This window comes from Arachis duranensis, chromosome 10 (assembly GCF_000817695.3).
Source record: "Arachis duranensis cultivar V14167 chromosome 10, aradu.V14167.gnm2.J7QH, whole genome shotgun sequence".
Lineage (NCBI taxonomy): Eukaryota > Viridiplantae > Streptophyta > Magnoliopsida > Fabales > Fabaceae > Arachis > Arachis duranensis.
Window position 1 is genome coordinate 53,289,685 of NC_029781.3, and position 411 is coordinate 53,290,095.

Genomic DNA, 411 nt, shown 5'->3' on the forward strand with positions numbered 1-411 from the left:
CAAACTCTAAGTTTGGTGTTGGGAGGTTCCAACATAGCTCTGAGCATTTCTGAGGCTCCAAGAGAGTCCTCTGTCAAGCTAATGACATTAAAGAAGCGCTTGTTGGGAGGCAACCCAATGTTTTATAATTAACTATTTTCTTTTGTTATTTTATATTTTTTTAGGTTGATGATCATGAGAAGTCACAAAATCAATGGAAAAAGCAAAAACAGAAAGAAAAACAGGAAGAAAAATAGCACACCCTGGAGGACGCACCTACTGGCGTTTAAAAGCCAGTAAGGTTAGCAGATGGGCGTTTAACGCCCAGTCTGGCACCATTCTGGGCGTTTAACACCAGAAAGGGGCACCAGACTGGCGTTAAACGCCAGAAAAGGGCAAGCACTTGGCGTTAAACGCCAGAAATGGGCACCA